The sequence below is a fragment of the Chiloscyllium punctatum genome, unplaced genomic scaffold (genome assembly GCF_047496795.1).
Source record: "Chiloscyllium punctatum isolate Juve2018m unplaced genomic scaffold, sChiPun1.3 scaffold_678, whole genome shotgun sequence".
NCBI lineage: Eukaryota > Metazoa > Chordata > Chondrichthyes > Orectolobiformes > Hemiscylliidae > Chiloscyllium > Chiloscyllium punctatum.
In genome coordinates this window covers 32501-45267 of record NW_027310412.1, presented here as the reverse complement: position 1 = coordinate 45267, position 12767 = coordinate 32501, and positions in this window count along the sequence as shown.

Genomic DNA, 12767 nt, shown 5'->3' with positions numbered 1-12767 from the left:
ACCACCGACACTTAGAATTTTTTCGAGTTGGTATAAATCAGTAACCACTGACACTTAGAATTTTTCGGGTTGGTATAAATCAGTAACCACCGACACTTAGAATATTTTCGAGTTGGTATAAATCAGTAACCACTGACACTTAGAATTTTTTCGGGTCGGTATAAATCAGTAACCACTGACACTTAGAATTTTTTTCGAGTTGGTATAAATCAGTAACCACTGACACTTAGAATATTTTCGGGTTGGTATAAATCAGTAACCACTGACACTTAGAATTTTTTCGACTTGGTATAAATCAGTAACCACTGACACTTAGAATTTTTTCGGGTTGGTATAAATCAGTAACCACTGACACTTAGAATATTTTCGGGTTGGTATAAATCAGTAACCACTGACACTTAGAATTTTTTCGGGTTGGTATAAATCAGTAACCACCGACACTTAGAATTTTTTCGGCTCAGTAGAAATCAGTAACCAAGCGCATTTTTGAATTGGTTACTGATTTCTCCGTTCGAGTTGCGGCTGCGGTTGGCTTCAAATAGTGGTGGGGGCTTAATTATCGCCGAGGGGAGCATGTCCCGGTGGTGTGGCCGAGGATGGAGTGCCTTTTGAAGGGGGTGTTTCTGAATTTGGACCCTTTTTGAGTTGCATGGCCGGATGGGTGTGGTTTTGAAGGGTGTGTCTGTCTGGAGTGGCACCGGCGTTGGTGTGAGGCTGAGGGTGGGCGTTCGGTTCCTGGTTAGGGATAGGGAAAGGGTGAGACTTAGCTTTAGTGCTCGTGCCCCCGATTTTGGTAATGTTTGACGTCAATTTTCCAAGGAGGCGAATGCAAGGCTTCAGAGGGACTTTGAGTGTTCGGGGGCGGGGTAGCTCAGCCGGATTTGCCCCGGCGGTTCTGCGGACGGTGTTGACTTCGAGGGCGGACCGGCCCCGTGTTCAGTCCGAATATCGTGCATTGTTAACGGCGGGAAGTGTTCCAAAAGGGAATGGGATTGAATGTGACTGCTGAAGCCGACTTTGAGACCTGTAACGCGGGTAGCTCAGCCGGATTTGACCCGGCGGTTCTGGCGACGGTCTCGCCTTCGAGGGGGGAGCGCCCCGCGTGTTCAGGCCGAATTTTGTGCATTTCCATCGGCGGGAAGAGGTCCAAACGGGAATGGGATTGAATGTGACTGCTGAAGCCGACATTGAGACCTCTAACGCGGTAGCTCGGCAGGATTTGACCCGGCGGTTCTGCCGAAGGTCTCACCTTCGAGGGGGGAGCGTCCCGCGTGTTCAGGCCGAATATCGTGCATTGTTAACGGCGGGAAGTGTTCCAAACGGGAATGGATTGAATGTGACTGCTGAAGCCGACATTGAGACCTCTAACGCGGGTAGCTCGGCCGGATTTGACCCGGCGGTTCTGGCGACGGTCTCGCCTTCGAGGGGGGAGCGTCCCGCGTGTTCAGGCCGAATTTTGTGCATTTCCATCGGCGGGAAGAGGTCCAAACGGGAATGGGATTGAATGTGACTGCTGAAGCCGACATTGAGACCTCTAACGCGGGTAGCTCGGCAGGATTTGACCCGGCGGTTCTGCCGAAGGTCTCACCTTCGAGGGGGAGCGTCCCGCGTGTTCAGGCCGAATATCGTGCATTGTTAACGGCGGGAAGTGTTCAAAAGGGAATGGGATTGAATGTGACTGCTGAAGCCGACATTGAGACCTCTAACGCGGGTAGCTCGGCCGGATTTGACCCGGCGGTTCTGGCGACGGTCTCGCCTTCGAGGGGGGAGCGTCCCGCGTGTTCAGGCCGAATTTTGTGCATTTCCATCGGCGGAAGAGGTCCAAACGGGAATGGGATTGAATGTGACTGCTGAAGCCGACATTGAGACCTCTAACGCGGTAGCTCGGCCGGATTTGACCGGCGGTTCTGCCGAAGGTCTCACCTTCGAGGGGGGAGCGTCCCGCGTGTTCAGGCCGAGTTTTGTGCATTTCCATCGGCGGGAAGAGGTCCAAACGGGAATGGGATTGAATGTGACTGCTGAAGCCGACATTGAGACCTCTAACGCGGGTAGCTCGGCCGGATTTGACCCGGCGGTTCTGCCGAAGGTCTCACCTTCGAGGGGGGAGCGCCCACCGTGTACAGGCCGATTTTCATGCATTTCCAACCGTGGGAAGGGGTCCGAAAGGGGATGGGGGTGAACGTGACTGCTCAACCCGACTTTGAGACCTCTAACGCGGGTAGCTCAGCCGGATTTGACCCGGCGGTTCTGGCGACGGTCTCGCCTTCGAGGGGGGAGCGTCCCGCGTGTTCAGGCCGAATTTTGTGCATTTCCATCGGCGGGAAGAGGTCCAAACGGGAATGGGATTGAATGTGACTGCTGAAGCCGACATTGAGACCTCTAACGCGGGTAGCTCGGCCGGATTTGACCCGGCGGTTCTGCCGAAGGTCTCACCTTCGAGGGGGGAGCGTCCCGCGTGTTCAGGCCGAATTTTGTGCATTTCCATCGGCGGGAAGAGGTCCAAACGGGAATGGGATTGAATGTGACTGCTGAAGCCGACATTGAGACCTCTAACGCGGGTAGCTCGGCCGGATTTGACCCGGCGGTTCTGCCGAAGGTCTCACCTTCGAGGGGGGAGCGCCCACCGTGTACAGGCCGATTTTCATGCATTTCCAACCGTGGGAAGGGGTCCGAAAGGGGGATGGGGGTGAACGTGACTGCTCAACCCGACTTTGAGACCTGTAACGCGGGTAGCTCAGCCGGATTTGACCCGGCGGTTCTGGCGACGGTCTCGCCTTCGAGGGGGGAGCGCCCGCGTGTTCAGGCCGAATTTTGTGCATTTCCATCGGCGGGAAGAGGTCCAAACGGGAATGGGATTGAATGTGACTGCTGAAGCCGACATTGAGACCTCTAACGCGGGTAGCTCGGCCGGATTTGACCCGGCGGTTCTGCCGAAGGTCTCACCTTCGAGGGGGGAGCGTCCCGCGTGTTCAGGCCGAATTTTGTGCATTTCCATCGGCGGGAAGAGGTCCAAACGGGAATGGGATTGAATGTGACTGCTGAAGCCGACATTGAGACCTCTAACGCGGGTAGCTCGGCCGGATTTGACCCGGCGGTTCTGCCGAAGGTCTCACCTTCGAGGGGGGAGCGCCCACCGTGTACAGGCCGATTTTCATGCATTTCCAACCGTGGGAAGGGGTCCGAAAGGGGATGGGGGTGAACGTGACTGCTCAACCCGACTTTGAGACCTGTAACGCGGGTAGCTCAGCCGGATTTGACCCGGCGGTTCTGGCGACGGTCTCGCCTTCGAGGGGGGAGCGCCCCGCGTGTTCAGGCCGAATTTTGTGCATTTCCATCGGCGGGAAGAGGTCCAAACGGGAATGGGATTGAATGTGACTGCTGAAGCCGACATTGAGACCTCTAACGCGGGTAGCTCGGCAGGATTTGACCCGGCGGTTCTGCCGAAGGTCTCACCTTCGAGGGGGAGCGCCCACCGTGTACAGGCCGATTTTCATGCATTTCCAACCGTGGGAAGGGGGCCGAAAGGGGATGGGGGTGAATGTGACTGCTCAACCCGACTTTGAGGCATCTAACCCGGGTAGCTCAGCCGGGTTTGACCCGGCGGTTCTGCCGACTGCCTCGCCTTCGAGGGGGGAGCGTCCCCCGTGTACAGGCCGATTTTCATGCATTTCGAACCGTGGGAAGTGGCCCAAAAGGGGATGGGGGTGAATGTGACTGCTCAACCCGACTTTGGCGCTTCCGAGCCGGGTAGCCCGGCCGGGTTTGACCCGGCGGTTCTGCCGTCGGTCTCTGCCTTCGAGGGCGGAGCCTCCCCCGTGTACAGGCCGATTTTCATGCATTTGCAACGGTGGGAAGTTGCCCAAAAGTCGATGGGAGTGAATGTGACTGCTCAACCCGACTTTGAGACTTTTAAGCCGGGTAGCTCAGCCGGTTTGACCCGGCGGTTCTGCCGACGGTCTCGCCTTCGAGGGGGGAGCCTCCCCGTGTACAGGCCGATTTTCGTGCATTTCCAACGGTGGGAAGAGGTTCAAAAGGGGATGGGAGTGAATGTGACTGCTCAACCCGACTCTGAGGCTTCTAACCCGGGTAGCTCGGCCGGTTTGATCCGGCGGTTCTGCCGACGGTCTCGTCTTCGAGGCCGGTGCCTCCCCCGTGTACAGGCCGATTTTCGTGCATTTCCAACGGTGGGAAGTGTCCAAAAGGGAATGGTGGGTGGACGTGTCTGCTCATACCGACTTTGAGACTTGTAAGCCGGGTAGCTCAGCCGGGTTTGACCCGGCGGTTCTGCCGACGGTCTCGCCTTCGAGGGGGGAGCCTCCCCCGTGTACAGGCCGATTTCCGTGCATTTCCAACGGTGGGAAGAGGTTCAAAAGGGGATGGGAGTGAATGTGACTGCTCAACCCGACTCTGAGGCTTCTAACCCGGGTAGCTCGGCGGGTTTGATCCGGCGGTTCTGCCGACGGTCTCGTCTTCGAGGCCGGTGCCTCCCCCGTGTACAGGCCGATTTTCGTGCATTTCAACGGTGGGAAGAGGTTCAAAAGGGGATGGGGGTGAATGCGACTGCTCAACCCGACTCTGAGGCTTCTAACCCGGGTAGCCCGGCCGGGTTTGACCCGGCGGTTCTGCCGTCGGTCTCGCCTTCGAGGGCGGAGCCTCCCCCGTGTACAGGCCGATTTTCATGCATTTGCAACGGTGGGAAGTTGCCCAAAAGTCGATGGGAGTGAATGTGACTGCTCAACCCGACTTTGAGACTTTTAAGCCGGGTAGCTCAGCCGGGTTTGACCCGGCGGTTCTGCCGACGGTCTCGCCTTCGAGGGGGGAGCCTCCCCCGTGTACAGGCCGATTTTCGTGCATTTCCAACGGTGGGAAGAGGTTCAAAAGGGGATGGAGTGAATGTGACTGCTCAACCCGACTCTGAGGCTTCTAACCCGGGTAGCTCGGCCGGGTTTGATCCGGCGGTTCTGCCGACGGTCTCGTCTTCGAGGCCGGTGCCTCCCCCGTGTACAGGCCGATTTTCGTGCATTTCCAACGGTGGGAAGTGGTCCAAAAGGGAATGGGGGTGGACGTGTCTGCTCATACCGACTTTGAGACTTGTAAGCCGGGTAGCTCAGCCGGGTTTGTTCCGGCGGTTCTGCCGACGGTCTCGTCATCGAGGGGGGAGCCTCCCCCGTGTCCAGGCCGATTTTCATGCATTTCCAACCGTGGGAAGTGGTCCAAAAGGGAATGGGGGTGAATGTGACTGCTCATACCGACTTTGAGACTTTTAAGCCGGGTAGCTCAGCCGGGTTTGACCCGGCGGTTCTGCCGACGGTCTCGCCTTCGAGGGGGAGCGTCCCCCGTGTTCAGGCCGAATTTTGTGCATTTCGAACCGTGGGAAGTTGCCCAAAAGTCGATGGGAGTGAATGTGACTGCTCAACCCGACTTTGAGACTTGTAAGCCGGGTAGCTCAGCCGGGTTTGACCCGGCGGTTCTGCCGACGGTCTCGTCTTCGAGGCGGGTGCCTCCCCGTGTACAGGCCGATTTTCATGCATTTCGTACCGTGGGAAGCGGTCCAAAAGGGGATGGGAGTGAACGTGACTGCTCATACCGACTTTGGCGCTTCCGAGCCGGGTAGCTCAGCCGGGTTTGACCCGGCGGGTCTGCCGACGGTCTCGCCTTCGAGGGGGGAGCGTCCCCCGTGTTCAGGCCGAATCTTGTGCATTTCGAACCGTGGAAGTTGCCCAAAAGTCGATGGGAGTGAATGTGACTGCTCAACCCGACTTTGAGACTTGTAAGCCGGGTAGCTCAGCCGGGTTTGACCCGGCGGTTCTGCCGACGGTCTCGTCTTCGAGGCGGATGCCACCCCCGTGTACAGGCCGATTTTCGTGCATTTCCAACCGTGGGAAGTGGTCTAAAAGTCGATGGGAGTGAACGTGACTGCTCAACCCGACTCTGAGGCTTCTAACCCGGTAGCTCGGCCGGGTTTGACCCGGCGGTTCTGCCGACGGTCTCGTCTTCGAGGCGGGTGCCTCCCCCGTGTACAGGCCGATTTTCGTGCATTTCGAACCGTGGGAAGTGGTCTAAAAGTCGATGGAGTGAACGTGACTGCTCAACCCGACTTTGAGACTTGTAAGCCGGTAGCTCAGCCAGGTTTGACCGGCGGTTCTGCCGACGGTCTCGCCTTCGAGGGCGGACCCTCCCCCGTGTACAGGCCGGTTTTCGTGCATTTCGAACCGTGGGAAGTGATCCAAAAGGGAATGGGGGTGAACGTGACTGCCCAACCCGGCTTTGAGACTTGTAAGCCGGGTAGCTCAGCCGGGTTGGACCCGGCGGTTCTGCCGACGGTCTCGACTTCGAGGCGGGTGCCTCCCCCGTGTACAGGCCGATTTTCATGCATTTGCAACGGTGGGAAGTTGCCCAAAAGTCGATGGGAGTGAATGTGACTGCTCAACCCGACTTCGAGACTTGTAAGCCGGGTAGCTCAGCCGGGTTTGACCCGGCGGTTCTGCCGACGGTCTCGCCTTCGAGGGGGGAGCCTCCCCCGTGTACAGGCCGATTTTCGTGCATTTCCAACGGTGGGAAGAGGTTCAAAAGGGGATGGGAGTGAATGTGACTGCTCCAACCCGACTTTGGCGCTTCCGAGCCGGGTAGCTCAGCCGGGTTTGACCCGGCGGGTCTGCCGACGGTCTCGTCTTCGAGGCGGGTGCCTCCCCCGTATACAGGCCGATTTTCATGCATTTCGAACCGTGGGAAGTGGTCCAAAAGGGAATGGGGGTGGACGTGTCTGCTCATACCGACTTTGAGACTTGTAAGCCGGGTAGCTCAGCCGGGTTTGTTCCGGCGGTTCTGCCGACGGTCTCGTCTTCGAGGCGGGTGCCTCCCCCGTGTACAGGCCGATTTTCGTGCATTTCGAACCGTGGGAAGTGGTCCAAAAGGGGATGGGAGTGAATGTGACTGCTCACCCGACTTTGGCGCTTCCGAGCCGGGTAGCTCAGCCGGGTTTGACCCGGCGGGTCTGCCGACGGTCTCGTCTTCGAGGCGGGTGCCTCCCCCGTATACAGGCCGATTTTCATGCATTTCGAACCGTGGGAAGTGGTCCAAAAGGGAATGGGGGTGACGTGTCTGCTCATACCGACTTTGAGACTTGTAAGCCGGGTAGCTCAGCCGGGTTTGATCCTGCGGTTCTGCCGACGGTCTCGCCTTCGAGGGGGGAGCCTCCCCCGTGTTCAGTCCGATTTCCATGCATTTCCAACCGTGGGAAGTTGCCCAAAAGGGGATGGGAGTGAATGTGACTGCTCAACCCGACTTGGCGCTTCCGAGCCGGTTAGCACAGCCGGGTTTGACCCGGCGGTTCTGCCGACAGTCTCCTCTTCGAGGCGGGTGCCTCCCCCGTGTACAGCCGATTTCCGTGCATTTCGAACCGTGGGAAGTGGTCCAAACGTCGATGGGAGTGAATGTGACTGCTCAACCCGACTTTGGCGCTTCCGAGCCGGGTAGCTCAGCCGGGTTTGACCCGGCGGTTCTGCCGACGGTCTCGTCTTCGAGGCGGGTGCCTCCCCCGTGTACAGGCCGATTTTCATGCATTTGGAACCGTGGAAGTGGTCCAAAAGGGAATGGGGGTGGACGTGACTGCTCATACCGACTTTGAGACTTGTAAGCCGGTAGCTCGGCCGGGTTTGACCCGGCGGTTCTGCCGACGGTCTCGCCTTCGAGGGGGGAGCCTCCCCCGTGTTCAGTTCCGATTTTCGTGCATTTCCCACGGTGGGAAATGGTATCTTTCATTACGGGGACAAGGGTCTGAAGCGGTGAAGTCAGTAACCGGCATAGTTAAGGAAAGGGTTCGAATTTTCTCAACAGTACGAAAAAAGTGAGCAGGGAAGCTAGAGAAGGTGTCAGTGAGTCCAAACGAGTGAACCGCAAAACTTAGGGAAATGCCCGAAAGGCGTTTTAAAGGGTGAAATCGGGAACGAGGAAATGATGGGAAAGTGCCTGAAAGTGCTAAATGAGTAAACAGAAAAACGAAGAAAAATGTTTGAAAAGAAGAAGTGAGTAACCAGGAAAACTTAGAAAAATGTTCAAAACGAAGAAATCAGTACCAGGAAAACTTAGAAAAATGATCAAAAAGAAGAAATGAGTAACCAGGAAAACTTAGAAAAATGTTTAAAAAGAAGAAATCAGTAACCAGGAAAACTTAGGAAATGTTTAAAAGAAGAAATCAGTAACCAGAAAAACTGCGAAAAATGTTTAAAAAGAAGAAATGAGTAACCAGAAAAACTTAGAAAAATGTTTAAAAAGAAGAAATCAGTAACCAGGAAAACTTAGAAAAATGTTTAAAAAGAAGAAATCAGTAACCAGGAAAACTTAGAAAAATGTTTAAAAAAGAAGAAATCAGTAACCAGGAAAACTTAGAAAAATGTTATAAAAGAAGAAGAGTGAGTAACCAGAAAAACTTAGAAAAATGTTTAAAAAGAAGAAATCAGTAACCAGAAAAACTGCGAAAAATGTTTAAAAAGAAGAAATCAGTAACCAGACAAACTGCGAAAAATGTTTAAAAAGAAGAAATCAGTAACCAGGAAAACTTAGAAAAATGTTTAAAAAGAAGAAGTGAGTAACCAGAAAAACTTAGAAAAATGTTTAAAAAGAAGAAATCAGTAACCAGAAAAACTTAGAAAAATGTTAAAAAGAAGAAATCAGTAACCAGAAAACTGCGAAAATGTTTAAAAAGAAGAAATCAGTAACCAGGAAAACTTAGAAAAATGTTTAAAAAGAAGAAATCAGTAACCAGAAAAACTGCGAAAAATGTTTAAAAAGAAGAAATCAGTAACCAGGAAAACTTAGAAAATGTTTAAAAAGAAGAAATCAGTAACCAGAAAAACTTAGAAAAATGTTTAAAAAGAAGAAATGAGTAACCAGAAAAACTTAGAAAAATGTTTAAAAAGAAGAAATCAGTAACCAGAAAAACGGCGAAAAATGTTTAAAAAGAAGAAATCAGTAACCAGAAAAACTTAGAAAAATGTTTAAAAAGAAGAAGTGAGTAACCAGAAAAACTTAGAAAAATGTTTAAAAAGAAGAAATGAGTAACCAGAAAAACTTAGAAAAATGTTTAAAAAGAAGAAATCAGTAACCAGAAAAACTTAGAAAAATGTTTAAAAAGAAGAAATGAGTAACCAGAAAAACTTAGAAAAATGCTTAAAAAGAAGAAATCAGTAACCAGAAAAACGGCGAAAAATGTTTAAAAGAAGAAATCAGTAACCAGAAAAACGGCGAAAAATGTTTAAAAAGAAGAAATCAGTAACCAGACAAACTGCGAAAAAATGTTTAAAAAGAAGAAATCAGTAACCAGAAAAAACTGCGAAAAATGTTTAAAAAGAAGAAATCAGTAACCAGGAAAACTTAGAAAAATGTTTAAAAAGAAGAAATGAGTAACCAGGAAAACTTAGAAAAATGTTTAAAAAGAAGAAATGAGTAACCAGGAAAACTTAGAAAAATGTTTAAAAAGAAGAAATCAGTAACCAGAAAAACTTAGAAAAATGTTTAAAAAGAAGAAATCAGTAACCAGAAAAACTTAGAAAAATGTTTAAAAAGAAGAAATGAGTAACCAGAAAAACTTAGAAAAATGTTTAAAAAGAAGAAATGAGTAACCAGAAAAACTTAGAAAAATGTTAAAAAGAAGAAATCAGTAACCAGAAAAACGGCGAAAAATGTTTAAAAAGAAGAAGTGAGTAACCAGAAAAACTTAGAAAAATGTTTAAAAAGAAGAAATGAGTAACCAGAAAAACTTAGAAAAATGTTTAAAAAGAAGAAATCAGTAACCAGAAAAACTTAGAAAAATGTTTAAAAAGAAGAAATGAGTAACCAGAAAAACTTAGAAAAATGTTTAAAAAGAAGAAATCAGTAACCAGAAAAACGGCGAAAAATGTTTAAAAGAAGAAATCAGTAACCAGAAAAACGGCGAAAAATGTTTAAAAAGAAGAAATCAGTAACCAGACAAACTGCGAAAAATGTTTAAAAAGAAGAAATCAGTAACCAGAAAAACTTAGAAAAATGTTTAAAAAGAAGAAATCAGTAACCAGGAAAACTTGGAAAAAAACACTTAGAAAAATTTTCAGCAAAGTGTGAAAAATATTCTAAGTGTCAGCGGAGGAAAATGCTGCAGCATCGGGAAAGATTCGCAAACTTACACCGAACATGTGCTCCGAAGTGCCGGAGGAATTGGGTGAATTGAGCCCGGCAAATGGCCAGCTGTCGTTTTGTGCCTGCAGCCCGAAAACTTTAACTTTGTCTGTCGCGGAAGTCCGGACCGAGAAAAATCCAAACGGTTTTGACCGGACCGAGTTCCAGACCGATGCAGTCAAATTTGGAATTCAGACCCATTCAGTGCCACTTGTAGTTTTTCCGCAGTGAGGTTGGCGGGGTACCCGGAGATATATGGGAACACGATTTTTAGAACAAAATGGCGGCGCGGGACCGTTCTGAAAGGCATCCGAAAAACGGTTCCACGGGCATAGCACTTTAATGACAGGTATGAGTGCATGCCGGAGAGCTCTTGGAAGTCGAATTTTTGACACTTTGTCAATTTTTTGACAGATTTGACAAACTCTTTCTGTCTGTTCTAAGAGTCAGTCAGAGACTTGTGCGGCGGTCTTTTGACACTATTGGAGGGCGGGCAAACCCCACGTTGACTCCGGCCGTCCCTCCACAGGCGCTCGTGTCCAAATGAAGGCGAGAGACGCGAGTGGCCTGGTTCCCTTGGGTGTTGCCAAGAAGGCTGCGGGCTGACCGTTGCCTGAGCACTCCCTAAAGCCTCTTGTGATGAGAGCAGACCTCGCCTGCCGCACGACCGGCTCTGGGAGTCGTTGGCCGCTATTTGTGAATAGTCTGGTCCTCCTCTGCCACCCGGACAAGCGCGATGGCTCTGCCGCCCTGCGGTGCTCGTCACCCAGGTTTGGGGAACACGATACTCGTAACAAAAATAAAAGGCGGCTCGGGACCTGCAGGCGAAAGGGGTCCCGTGGTGCTAAGCACGTCGACTTCGGGTCTCGGTGCAAGCCGGAGAGCTCACGGAAGTCTAAAGTTTTCGGCACGTGGTCGAATCTTTTTCAAAGGCTTACCCGGCTCTTTCCGTCCATTCTGAGAGTAAGTCAGAGGCCGGTGCGGAGGTCTCTTGACAATCGGAGGGGGTGGTGGCCCTCCGCAGGCGCTCGTGTCGAAAATGAAGGCGAGAGACGCGAGTGGCCTGGTTCCCCTGGGTGTTGCCAGGAAGGCTGCGGGCTGACCCTTGCCTGAGCACTCCCTAAAGCCTCTTGCTGATGAGAGCAGACCTCGCGCGCCGCACGACCGGCTCTGGGAGTCGTTGGGCCGCTATCTGTGAATAGTCTGGTCTCCTCTGCCACCCGGCCAAGTGCGATGGCTCTGCCGCCCTGCGGTGCTCGTCACGCAGGTATGGGGCACACGATGCTCGTAACAGCAAATAAAGGCGGCTCGGGACCTGCAGGCGAAAGGGGTCCCGTGGTGCTTAGCACGTCGACTTCGGGTCTCGGTGCAAGCCGGAGAGCTCACGGAAGTCTAAAGTTTTCGGCACGTGGTCGAATCTTTTGAAAGGCTTACCCGGCTCTTTCCGTCCATTCTGAGAGTCAGTCAGAGGCCGGTGCGGCGGTCTATTGACGACCGGAGGCTCCCATGGGTGTTGCGATGAGGGTGGAGGGCACAGAACCTTGCCTTAGCACTCCCTAATAAAGCCTCTTGTGAAGAGAGCAGACCTCGCGCGCCGCACGACCGGCTCTGGGAGTCGTTGGGCCGCTATCTGTGAATAGTCGGGTCCTCCTCTGCCACCCGGCCAAGTGCGATGGCTCTGCCGCCCTGCGGTGCTCGTCCACGCAGGTATGGGGCACACGATGCTCGTAACAGCAAATAAAGGCGGCTCGGGACCTGCAGGCGAAAGGGGTCCCGTGGTGCTTCGCACGTCGACTTCGGGTCTCGGTGCAAGCCGGAGAGCTCACGGAAGTCTAAAGTTTTCGGCACGTGGTCGAATCTTTTGAAAGGCTTACCCGGCTCTTTCCGTCCATTCTGAGAGTCAGTCAGAGGCCGGTGCGGCGGTCTATTGACGACCGGAGGCTCCCATGGGTGTTGCGATGAGGGTGGAGGGCACAGAACCTTGCCTTAGCACTCCCTAATAAAGCCTCTTGTGAAGAGAGCAGACCTCGCGCGCCGCACGACCGGCTCTGGGAGTCGTTGGGCCGCTATCTGTGAATAGTCGGGTCCTCCTCTGCCACCCGGCCAAGTGCGATGGCTCTGCCGCCCTGCGGTGCTCGTCACGCAGGTATGGGGCACACGATGCTCGTAACAGCAAATAAAGGCGGCTCGGGACCTGCAGGCGAAAGGGGTCCCGTGGTGCTTCGCACGTCGACTTCGGGTCTCGGTGCAAGCCGGAGAGCTCACGGAAGTCTAAAGTTTTCGGCACGTGGTCGAATCTTTTGAAAGGCTTACCCGGCTCTTTCCGTCCATTCTGAGAGTCAGTCAGAGGCCGGTGCGGCGGTCTATTGACGACCGGAGGCTCCCATGGGTGTTGCGATGAGGGTGGAGGGCACAGAACCTTGCCTTAGCACTCCCTAATAAAGCCTCTTGTGAAGAGAGCAGACCTCGCGCGCCGCACGACCGGCTCTGGGAGTCGTGGGCCGCTATCTGTGAATAGTCGGGTCCTCCTCTGCCACCCGGCCAAGTGCGATGGCTCTGCCGCCCTGCGGTGCTCGTCACGCAGGTATGGGGCACACGATGCTCGTAACAGCAAA